The following is a 12,543-nucleotide window of genomic DNA, read 5'->3' as shown; positions in this document are numbered from 1 at the left end:
CTTTATTGAGGACTTCGCGTTGATGTGGCTGCAGTTCTTCCTAAGTCTGACTAAGTGGACATTCTCATACAGTTTATATACATTTAGGGGCAGATACCAAAACTTTGTGATGAGACAGGTTTAGGAACCTGTTTGAGACTGAGAGTGCTGCCCATCCTAATCCACTCAGCATATCTATTCAAATGCTGAGACCCGAGCACAGGACTGGCAGGACTCTCTTGCTAAAACACAAGCTCCAAGAGCCATTAAGAGTTTCAGTAAAACAGGACTGACCAGAGTCTTTTGTACGGAAGAGGATTAGGGCCAGGCAATAATAAAAAAAATAAAACCATCTCGAGATTAAAGTCATTATAATGCGAGATTAAACTCGTTAAATTTCGAGAAAAAAAGTCAAAATACAATCTTGAGAATAAACTCATTAAATATCGAGAATAAAGTCGTTGTGTTGCGAGAAAAAACTCGTTAAATTTCGAGAAAAAAGTCGAAATACAATCTCGAGAATAAACTCATTAAATATCGAGAATAAAGTCGTTGTGTTTCGAGAAAAAAACTCGTTAAATTTCGAGAAAAAAAGTCGAAATATAATCTCGAGAATAAACTCATTAAATATCGAGAATAAAGTCGTGTTTCGAGAAAAAAAATCGTTAAATTTCTAGAAAAAAGTCGAAATACAATCTTGAGAATAAACTCATTACATTTCAAGAATAAAGTCGTTGTGTTTCGAGAAAAAAAAGTCGAAATGAAATGTAGAGAATAACGCATTCGATCTGTGTTCATTAGCCTACTGATAGAGGACATGGCAGAGTTGGATCACTTAGTCAAGCTATATTTTAGACTTTCTTTCAGTAACAAAGCCGTCTAGGTCGGCTAGAGGAGGAGCTGTAGCCTACTATCATGGAATAATGTCCACTTTAATGCACCCTATAGGCGGGTGAGAAACAGCGCCATGAATTATGCAGAAAATGCAAGACTGCTCTTTGTGCATTGTGTAATGTGTCAAGTTCAAAGCTTCATAAAACAATAATTCCACAGTAAAAACTGCTTAAAATTTGTATTTCGTTAGACAACAGCTCTTCTATAATGGGATAATGTCCACTTTAACGCACCCTCTGATGCGGCCTAAATGCCCAACTAGTAGGAATTATGGCGCAATAAGGCGACTCTGAATTTGTTTGCCCCATTTAAAACTTTAACGGTCCATAAAAAAACCCGGTAGCCTACAGAAATTTGTGCCAATATTTCGGTTTCCACTAGATCAATACAGGTATATGCTCTATTACTCCCAGTCGGATTTAACGCACCCTTACATATGGCTGAGAAATGCAGAATTTCTTCATTCATTTCTAACAGCTTGGTGCGAGCAATGCCATACACACAGGGTGCTTAAGGAAGCGTTGCGTCATTTAAAGGGGAGGTCCGCGCGTCAATAACGAATAAGTAACTGGATTCAGCCTCGTATGCAATGAACTCTGATCGAATGCGTAATTCTCTACATTTCATTTCGACTTTTTTTCTCGAAACACAACGACTTTATTCTCGAAATTTAATGTGTTTATTCTCACGATTATTTCGACTTTTTTCTCGAAATTTAACGAGTTTTTTTCTCGAAACACAACGACTTTATTCTCGAAATTTAATGAGTTTATTCTCAAGATTGTATTACGAGTTTTTTTCTCGAAATTTAACGAGTTTTTTCTAGAAACACAGCGACTTTATTCTCGAAATGTAATGAGTTTATTCTCAAGATTGTATTTCGACTTTTTTCTCGAAATTTAACGAGTTTTTTCTCGAAACACAACGACTTTATTCTCGATATTTAATGAGTTTATTCTCAAGATTGCATTTTGACTTTTTTTCTCGAAATTTAACGAGTTTAATCTCGCATTATAATGACTTTAATCTCGAGATGGTTTTATTTTTTTATTATTACTTGGCCCTAATCCTCTTCCGTACTTTTGCTAGAAAACTCTGATAATAATAATTTAAATATCCCTTAAAGGGATAGTTCGCCCATTTAAGACATGAAGTTGTATGCAATCCTTACCAACACTATAGTGCATACACACTGACCCACTCTGTGGTCACCTCCCTGGTCAGAGTTCTGGCCGCTGGAAGTTTTTCAAGAAAGTAGTCCTGATTAGTTTCCGGGGCCTCAAAACTGTGCGTTTTTACGTGAAATTATATGCGTTTCAAAGCTTGATTAATTTACATCACAAAAAAACACTCCAGACAAAACTGACAAAAATACCTCAGTTTTAATCGGCACTATTTTCTTTCCATTTCTATCAATCCGCGCTGCTGTCAACGTCAACAGTGCGTACGTTCCGATCAGCTGTTCCATAGTGTTTACGCAATCGAATGACAACAACGTAAAAAGTAGAAAATTAACAATGGTGCGAACTTGTAAATTCCCAGGTTGTGACCACAAGAATGTGCCGGGATCACCGTTCAGATTCCATCGTTTTCCTGTTTCGGATATAGCTATAAGAGAGCTTTGGCTGGTTGCCATCGGCTACTCTGCGGGAGCTAAAATATCCAGAATTAAGGATTTTCGTGTGTGCAGTGCTCACTTTAGCGAAGACGATTACATCCCCAACCAAGGAGGAAAAAGAAAAAAACAGATTTTAAAGAATATTTTTTTTGCCTTTTATTATGATAGGACAGTATAGTATCAAGAAAGTTTGACAAAGCAGGACTTGAACTCGGGTCGCAATAAGCTGAAAAGCAATTAATGTTAGGGCAGAGTGTACGGACCACTAGGCTATTGGGTTTGGTAATTTACTGCAATTTGATGAATCTTAGAACCTCATTGTATAAGAAACATAGGGGGAACAGAATCCGACGGCAAATAGTTCAGCTGTCGAAATCCGTTCCCCCACCCCAATGATGAGAGATGTTGATGTATCGGCTTAAAATATGCTTATTCTATTCTGTGTGTGGATGGAGCTTAAACAGCATCAATGTGATAAATATTAGAACCTCAGTTTGTCAGAAATATGGGGGGAACAGAAACCGACAGCAAAAAAAAAAAAACAGCTGTCGGAATCGAACTCGGGTCGCAATAAGCTGAAAAGCAATTATTGTTACCGCAGAGTGTACTGACCAACAAAACTAATGTTGTTTTCCAATGCAAAATCAAAGTCAAAGAACCTTGTACCTAGTACTACTTCACGGGGTTCCAAGATTGAGTTTGTATCGCAGTACAAATATCTCGGTATATTAATTGATGATTCACTTTCTTTTAAACCTCACATTCAGCAGTTGGTGAAAAAACTGAAGCTGAGACTGGGATTTTATTTCAGAAAAAGGTCATGTTTTTCCTTTGAGGCAAGAAAGAGGCTTGTTGCTGCTACTTTCATGTCAGTGCTTGATTATGGTGATGTTATATACATGCATGCATCTCTTACAAGCTTAAAATTGCTGGACACGGTTTATCATGGAGTGCTTAGGTTTGTCACAAATTTTAGAACACTAACACATCACTGTTCTTTGTATGACCGGGTTGGTTGGTCTTCTCTGTCCGCTCGTAGACTTAACCATTGGTGCGTTTTTATCTATAAAGCAATTCTTGGTTTGCTTCCCCCATACCTTCAATCTTACATTATAAAGAAAAACATAGGAAGATATTCTCTTCGTTCCGAGGACTTAATGCTTTTATCTGTCCCTCGTGTACGGACCGAATTAGGAAAAGGGGCGTTTAAGTATGCAGCCCCCTGTGCTTGGAATGAGCTACAAAATGTAGTAAAACTTCAGGAGCGGGTCTCACTTTTTAAGTTTAAAGCAATTTTAAATGAGTTGGAGGCTACCCAAACTACCTGTAAATGTTATGACTGATCATCCGGACGATCCCAGCGAGCATCGCTGTTGTTTTATTGCTTCAGTTAAATATTCGCAACTTTTCTACCTTCATGACCTTGTAATTCACTATTTTTTTTTTACCAGGTTTATTTGTTATACGTTATATGTTAAATGTTGATGTATTTGTTTTATGTCTGCAACTTTGTTAATTGTGCTGCTGCCTGTCTTGGCCAGGACACTCTTGGAAAAGAGATTTTTAATCTCAATGAGTTTTCTTTCTGGTTAAATAAAGGTAATATATATAAGAAACATAGGGGGAACAGAATCCGACGGCAAATAGTTCAGCTGTCGAAATCCGTTCCCCCACCCCAATGATTGGAGATTTTGATGTATCGGCTTAAAATATGCTTATTCTATTCTGTGTGTGGATGGAGCTTAAACAGCATCAATTTGATAAATCTTAGAACCTCAGTGTGTCAGAAATATGGGGGGAACAGAAATCGACAGCAAAAAAAAAAAAAAACAGCTGTCGGAATCGAACTCGGGTCGCAATAAGCTGAAAAGCAACCAATGTTAGGGCAGAATGTACTGACCACTAGGCTATCGGGTTTGATAATTTACTGCAATTTGATAAATCTTAGAACCTCACTGTGTAAGAAACATAGGGGGAACAGAATCCGACGGCAAATAGTTCAGCTGTCGAAATCCGTTCCCCCACCCCAATGATGGGAGATGTTGATGTATCGGCTTAAAATATGCTTATTCTATTCTGTGTGTGGATGGAGCTTAAACAGCATCAATTTGATAAATATTAGAACCTCAGTTTGTCAGAAATATGGGGGGAACAGAAACCGACAGCAAAAAAAAACAGCTGTCGGAATCCGTTCCCCCACTTCCATTATGAGAGGTGTTGATGTAATGGCTTAAAAAATGCTGATTTTATTTTTGTGTGTGGATGGAGCTTAAACAGCATCAATTTGATAAATATTAGAACCTCAGTTTGTCAGAAATATGGGGGGAACAGAAACCGACAGCAAAAAAAACAGCTGTCGGAATCGAACTCGGGTCGCAATAAGCTGAAAAGCAATCAATGTTAGGTCAAAGTATACTGACCACTAAGCTATTGGGTTTGGTCATTTACAGGAATTTGATAAATCTTAGAACCCAATTGTATAATAAACATAGGGGGAACAGAATCCGACGGCAAATAGTTCAGCTGTCGAAATCCGTTCCCCCACCCCAATGATGGGAGATGTTGATGTATCGGCTTAAAATATGCTTATTCTATTCTGTGTGTGGATGGAGCTTAAACAGCATCAATTTGATAAATATTAGAACCTCAGTGTGTCAGAAATATGGGGGGAACAGAAATCGACAGCAAAAAAAAAACAGCTGTCGGAATCGAACTCGGATCGCAATAAGCTGAAAAGCAACCAATGTTAGGTCAGAGTGTACTGACCACTAGGCTATCAGGTTTGATCATTTACTGCAATTTGATAAATCTTAGAACCTCACTGTGTAAGAAACATAGGGGGAACAGAATCCGACGGCAAATAGTTCAGCTTTCGAAATCTGTTCCCCCACCCCAATGCTGAGAGATGTTGATGTATCGGCTTAAAATATGCTTATTCTATTCTGTGTGTGGATGGAGCTTAAACAGCATCAATGTGCTAAATATTAGAACCTCAGTGTGTCAGAAATATGGGAGGAAGAGAAACCGACGGCAAAAAAACAGCTGTCGGAATCCGTTCCCCCACTCCCATTATGAGAGGTGTTGATGTAATGGCTTAAAAATGCTGATTTTATTTTTTGTGTGTGGATTGAGCTTAACTTGCATCAGTTTAAAGAATATATTTTTTTGCCTTTTATTATGATAGGACAGTATAGTATCAAGAAAGTTTGACAAAGCGGGACTTGAACTCGGGTCGCAATAAGCTGAAAAGCAATTAATGTTAGTGCAGAGTGTACTGACCACTAGGATCTCAGGTTTGATAATTTACTGCAAATTTAATAAATCTTAGAACCTCATTGTATAAGAAACATAGGGGGAACAGAATCCGACGGCAAATAGGTCAGCTGTCGAAATCCGTTCCCCCACCCCAATGATGGGAGATGTATCGGCTTAAAATATGCTTATTCTATTCTGTGTGTGGATGGAGCTTAAACAGCATCAATTTGATAAATATTAGAACCTCAGTTTGTCAGAAATATGGGGGGAACAGAAACCGACAGCATAAAAAACAGCTGTCGGAATCCGTTCCCCCACTCCCATTATGAGAGGTGTTGATTTAATGGCTTAAAAAATGCAGATTTTATTTGTGTGTGTGGATGGAGCTTAAACAGCATCAATGTGATGAATATTAAAACCTCAGTTTGTCAGAAATATGGGGGGAACAGAAACCGACAGCAAAAAAAACAGCTGTCGGAATCCGTTCCCCCACTCCCATTATGAGAGGTGTTGATGTAATGGCTTAAAAAATGCTGATTTTATTTTTGTGTGTGGATTGAGCTTAACTTGAATCAGTTTAAAGAATATATTTTTTTGCCTTTTATTATGATAGGACAGTATAGTATCAAGAAAGTTTGACAAACCGGGACTTGAACTCGGGTCGCAATAAGCTGAAAAGCAATTATTGTTAGTGCAGAGTACACTGACCACTTGGCTATTGGGTTTGGTAATTTACTGCAATTTGATAAATCTTAGAACCTCATTGAATAAGAAACATAGGGGGAACAGAATCCGACGGCAAATAGTTCAGCTGTCGAAATCCGTTCCCCCACCCCAATGATGAGAGATGTTGATGTATCGGCTTAAAATATGCTTATCCTATTCTGTGTGTGGATGGAGCTTAAACAGCATCAATGTGATAAATATTAGAACCTTAGTTTGTCAGAAATATGGGGGGAACAGAAACCGACAGCAAAAAAAACAGCTGTCGGAATCGAACTCGGGTCGCAATAAGCTGAAAAGCAATCAATGTTAGGTCAGAGTATACTGACCACTAGGCTATTGGGTTTAGTACTTTACTGCAATTTGATAAATCTTAGAACCTCTTTGTATAAGAAACATAGGGGGAACAGAATCCGACGGCAAATAGTTCAGCTTTCGAAATCCGTTCCCCCACCCCAATGATGGGAGGTGTTGATGTATCGGCTTAAAATATGCTTATTCTATTCTGTGTGTGGATGGAGCTTAAACAGCATCAATTTGATAAATATTAGAACCTCAGTGTGTCAGAAATATGGGGGGAACAGAAACCGACAGCAAAAAAAACAGCTGTCGGAATCCGTTCCCCCACTCCCATTATGAGAGGTGTTGATGTAATGGCTTAAAAAATGCTGATTTTATTTTTGTGTGTGGATTGAGCTTAACTTGCATCAGTTTAAAGAATATATATATTTTTTGCCTTTTATTATGATAGGACGGTGTAGTATCAAGAAAGTTTGACAAAGCGGGACTTGAACTCGGGTCGCAATAAGCTGAAAAGCAATTAATGTTAGTGCAGAGTACACTGACCACTAGGCTCTCAGGTTTGATAATTTACTGCAAATTTTATAAATCTTAGAACCTCATTGTATAAGAAACATAGGGGGAACAGAATCCGACGGCAAATAGTTCAGCTGTCGAAATCCGTTCCCCCACTCCAATGATGGGAGATGTTGATGTATCTGCTTAAAATATGCTTATTCTATTCTGTGTGTGGATGGAGCTTAAACAGCATCAATTTGATAAATATTAGAACCTCAGTTTGTCAGAAATATGGGGGGAACAGAAACCGACAGCAAAAAAAAACATCTGTCAGAATCGAACTCGGGTCGCAATAAGCTGAAAAGCAATTATTGTTACCACAGAGTGTACTGACCACTAACCTCATTGTATAAGAAACATAGGGGGAACAGTATCGGACGGCAAATAGTTCAGCTGTCTAAATCCGTTCCCCCACCCCAATGATGAGAGATGTTGATGTATCAGCTTAAAATATGCTTATCCTATTCTGTGTGTGGATGGAGCTTAAACAGCATCAATGTGATAAATATTAGAACCTCAGTTTGTCAGAAATATGGGGGGAACAGAAACCGACAGCAAAAAAAACAGCTGTCGGAATCGAACTCGGGTCGCAATAAGCTGAAAAGCAATCAATGTTAGGTCAGAGTATACTGACCACTAAGCTATTGGGTTTGGTAATTTACTGCAATTTGATAAATCTTAGAACCCCATTGTATAAGAAACAAAGGGGGAACAGAATCCGACGGCAAATAGTTCAACTGTTGAAATCCGTTCCCCCACCCCAATGATGAGAGATGTTGATGTATCGGCTTAAAATATGCTTATCCTATTCTGTGTGTGGATGGAGCTTAAATAGCATAAATGTGATGAATATTAAAACCTCAGTTTGTCAGAAATATAGGGGAAACAGAAACCGACAGCAAAAAAAAACAGCTGTCGGAATCCGTTCCCCCACTCCCATTATGAGAGGTGTTGATGTAATGGCTTAAATTCTGATTTTATTTTTGTGTGTGGATTGAGCTTAACTTGCATCAGTTTAAAGAATATATTTTTTTGCCTTTTATTATGATAGGACAGTATAGTATCAAGAAAGTTTGACAAACCGGGACTTGAACTCGGGTCGCAATAAGCTGAAAAGCAATTATTGTTAGTGCAGAGTACACTGACCACTTGGCTATTGGGTTTGGTTATTTTCTGCAATTTGATAAATCTTAGAACCTCATTGTATAAGAAACATAGGGGGAACAGAATCCGACGGCAAATAGTTCAGCTTTCAAAATCCGTTCCCCCACCCCAATGATGAGAGATGTTGATGTATCGGCTTAAAATATGCTTATCCTATTCTGTGTGTGGATGGAGCTTAAACAGCATCAATGTGATAAATATTAGAACCTTAGTTTGTCAGAAATATGGGGGGAACAGAAACCGACAGCAAAAAAAACAGCTGTCAGAATCGAACTCGGGTCGCAATAAGCTGAAAAGCAATCGATGTTAGGTTAGAGTATACTGACCACTAGGCTATTGGGTTTAGTACTTTACTGCAATTTGATAAATCTTAGAACCTCTTTGTATAAGAAACATAGGGGGAACAGAATCCGACGGCAAATAGTTCAGCTGTCGAAATCCGTTCCCCCACCCCAATGATGGGAGATGTTGATGTATCGGCTTAAAATATGCTTATTCTATTCTGTGTGTGGATGGAGCTTAAACAGCATCAATTTGATAAATATTAGAACCTCAGTTTGTCAGAAATATGGGGGGAACAGAAACCGACAGCAAAAAAAACAGCTGTCGGAATCCGTTCCCCCACTCCCATTATGAGAGGTGTTGATGTAATGGCTTAAAAAATGCTATTTTATTTTTGTGTGTGGATGGAGCTTAACTTGCATCAGTTTAAAGAATATATTTTTTTGCCTTTTATTATGATAGGACAGTATAGTATCAAGAAAGTTTGACAAACCGGGACTTGAACTCGGGTCGCAATAAGCTGAAAAGCAATTAATGTTAGTGCAGAGTGTACTGACCACTAGGCTATGAGGTTTGGTAGTTTACTGCAAATTTTATTAATCTTAGAACCTCATTGTATAAGAAACATAGGGGGAACAGAATCCGACGGCAAATAGTTCAGCTGTCGAAATCCGTTCCCCCACCCCAATGATGGGAGATGTTGATGTATCGGCTTAAAATATGCTTATTCTATTCTGTGTGTGGATGGAGCTTAAACAGCATCAATTTGATAAATATTAGAACCTCAGTGTGTCAGAAATATGGGGGGAACAGAAATCGACAGCAAAAAAAAAAAACAGCTGTCGGAATCGAACTCGGGTCGCAATAAGCTGAAAAGCAACCAATGTTAGGTCAGAGTGTACTGACCACTAGGCTATCAGGTTTGATAATTCACTGCAATTTGATAAATCTTAGAACCTCACTGTGTAAGAAACATAGGGGGAACAGAATCCGACGGCAAATAGTTCAGCTGTCGAAATCCGTTCCCCCACCCCAATGATGGGAGATGTTGATGTATCTGCTTAAAATATGCTTATTCTATTCTGTGTGTGGATGGAGCTTAAACAGCATCAATGTGCTAAATATTAGAACCTCAGTGTGTCAGAAATATGGGAGGAAGAGAAACCGACGGCAAAAAAACAGCTGTCGGAATCCGTTCCCCCACTCCCATTATGAGAGGTGTTGATGTAATGGCTTAAAAATGCTGATTTTATTTTTTGTGTGTGGATTGAGCTTAACTTGCATCAGTTTAAAGAATATTTTTTTTGCCTTTTATTATGATAGGACAGTATAGTATCAAGAAAGTTTGATAAAGCGGGACTTGAACTCGGGTCGCAATAAGCTGAAAAGCAATTAATGTTAGTGCAGAGTGTACTGACCACTAGGCTCTCAGGTTTGATAATTTACTGCAAATTTTATATATCTTAGAACCTCATTGTATAAGAAACATAGGGGGAACAGAATCCGACGGCAAATAGTTCAGCTGTCGAAATCCGTTCCCCCACCCCAATGATGGGAGATGTTGATGTATCTGCTTAAAATATGCTTATTCTATTCTGTGTGTGGATGGAGCTTAAACAGCATCAATTTGATAAATATTAGAACCTCAGTTTGTCAGAAATATGGGGGGAACAGAAACCGACAGCAAAAAAAACAGCTGTCGGAATCCGTTCCCCCACTCCCATTATGAGAGGTGTTGATTTAATGGCTTAAAAATGCTGATTTTATTTTTTGTGTGTGGATTGAGCTTAACTTGCATCAGTTTAAAGAATATTTTTTTTGCCTTTTATTATGATAGGACAGTATAGTATCAAGAAAGTTTGATAAAGCGGGACTTGAACTCGGGTCGCAATAAGCTGAAAAGCAATTAATGTTAGTGCAGAGTGTACTGACCACTAGGCTCTCAGGTTTGATAATTTACTGCAAATTTTATATATCTTAGAACCTCATTGTATAAGAAACATAGGGGGAACAGAATCCGACGGCAAATAGTTCAGCTGTCGAAATCCGTTCCCCCACCCCAATGATGGGAGATGTTGATGTATCTGCTTAAAATATGCTTATTCTATTCTGTGTGTGGATGGAGCTTAAACAGCATCAATTTGATAAATATTAGAACCTCAGTTTGTCAGAAATATGGGGGGAACAGAAACCGACAGCAAAAAAAACAGCTGTCGGAATCCGTTCCCCCACTCCCATTATGAGAGGTGTTGATTTAATGGCTTAAAAAATGCTGATTTTATTTTTGTGTGTGGATGGAGCTTAAACAGCATCAATGTGATAAATATTAGAACCTCAGTTTGTCAGAAATATGGGGGGAACAGAAACCGACAGCAAAAAAAAACAGCTGTCGGAATCGAACTCGGGTCGCAATAAGCTGAAAAGCAATTATTGTTACCACAGAGTGTACTGACCACTAGGCTATTGGGTTTAGTACTTTACTGCAATTTGATAAATCTTAGAACCTCATTGTATAAGAAACATAGGGGGAACAGAATCGGACGGCAAATAGTTCAGCTGTCGAAATCCGTTCCCCCACCCCAATGATCAGAGATGTTGATGTATCGGCTTAAAATATGCTTATCCTATTCTGTGTGTGGATGGAGCTTAAACAGCATCAATGTGATAAATATTAGAACCTCAGTTTGTCAGAAATATGGGGGGAACAGAAACCGACAGCAAAAAAAACAGCTGTCGGAATCGAACTCGGGTCGCAATAAGCTGAAAAGCAATCAATGTTAGGTCAGAGTATACTGACCACTAGGCTATTGGGTTTGGTATTTTACTGCAATTTGATAAGTCTTAGAACACGATTGTATAAGAAACATAGGGGGAACAGAATCCGACGGCAAATAGTTCAGCTGTCGAAATCCGTTCCCCCACCCCAATGATGAGGGATGTTGATGTATCGGCTTAAAATATGCTTATTCTATTCTGTGTGTGGATGGAGCTTAAATAGCATAAATGTGATGAATATTAAAACCTCAGTTTGTCAGAAATATGGAGGGAACAGAAACCGACAGCAAAAAAAACAGCTGTCGGAATCCGTTCCCCCACTCCCATTATGAGAGGTGTTGATGTAATGGCTTAAAAAATGCTGATTTTATTTTTGTGTGTGGATTGAGCTTAACTTGCATCAGTTTAAAGAATATATTTTTTTGCCTTTTATTATGATAGGACAGTATAGTATCAAGAAAGTTTGACAAACCGGGACTTGAACTCGGGTCGCAATAAGCTGAAAAGCAATTATTTTTAGTGCAGAGTACACTGACCACTTGGCTATTGGGTTTGGTAATTTACTGCAATTTGATAAATCTTAGAACCTCATTGTATAAGAAACATAGGGGGAACAGAATCCGACGGCAAATAGTTCAGCTGTCGAAATCCGTTCCCCCACCCCAATGATGAGAGATGTTGATGTATCGGCTTAAAATATGCTTATCCTATTCTGTGTGTGGATGGAGCTTAAACAGCATCAATGTGATAAATATTAGAACCTTAGTTTGTCAGAAATATGGGGGGATCAGAAACCGACAGCAAAAAAAACAGCTGTCGGAATCGAACTCGGGTCGCAATAAGCTGAAAAGCAATCAATGTTAGGTCAGAGTATACTGACCACTAGGCTATTGGGTTTAGTACTTTACTGCAATTTGATAAATCTTAGAACCTCTTTGTATAAGAAACATAGGGGGAACAGAATCCGACGGCAAATAGTTCAGCTGTCGAAATCC

This window comes from Scardinius erythrophthalmus (assembly GCF_964197995.2).
Source record: "Scardinius erythrophthalmus genome assembly, chromosome: 1".
Lineage (NCBI taxonomy): Eukaryota > Metazoa > Chordata > Actinopteri > Cypriniformes > Leuciscidae > Scardinius > Scardinius erythrophthalmus.
The sequence above is the reverse complement of the archived record's forward strand: the minus strand, read 5'-3'. Positions refer to the sequence as shown.